Source organism: Macrobrachium rosenbergii, chromosome 21 (assembly GCF_040412425.1).
Source record: "Macrobrachium rosenbergii isolate ZJJX-2024 chromosome 21, ASM4041242v1, whole genome shotgun sequence".
Classification (NCBI taxonomy): domain Eukaryota; kingdom Metazoa; phylum Arthropoda; class Malacostraca; order Decapoda; family Palaemonidae; genus Macrobrachium; species Macrobrachium rosenbergii.
The window spans coordinates 34,921,773-34,922,439 of NC_089761.1; positions in this window are offsets into that span (position 1 = coordinate 34,921,773).

Here is a 667-nt window from a genome sequence, read left to right on the forward strand (position 1 = left end):
TTATGATGAATAATAAATAATGCAACAATGCAATAAATAATGCAATAATGCAAGACAATGCCTATACAAATGACCCTCTCCAGACCAAGACTCGACAGAAAAAAATGAAAAACAAATCGTTTGGTTTTCCTATCATTTACAATAAAGACCTCGTATTGTCGACACACTGGGCATCGGGCATCGACACTAGAGGTCGAAAAGGGTCGAAGCGCAACGGCCCTCCCAAAACATCACCAGTTTATGCGAATGAAAATAGTAATAACAAAAAAAAGAGAGGAAGGAAAGGGAGAAAAAATAGGTAGATGGAGATTCATGGAGAGCACAAAGGCTTTGGTTCAACTGGCCGTGATTGTGGGTATTCGAGGGCAGATAGGGAATAAGAAGGGAATAAGAAGAAGAGGAAGAAGAGGAGGAGGAAGAGGAGGAGAAAGAGGAGGAAGGAGGACGAGGAAGAAGAGGAGAAAGGAGAATAATAAGAAGAGGAGGAAGAGGAGGAGGAAGAAGAGGAGAAAGGAGAATAATAGGAGGAGAAAGAGGAGGAGGACGAGGAGGGGGAAGAGGAGGAGGAAGAGGCGGAGGAGAGGAAGAGGAATAGGAAGAGGAGGAGGAGGAGAGTGAGGAGGAGGAGGAGGAGGGAGGAGGAGGGGGAATAGGAGGAGGATGAAGA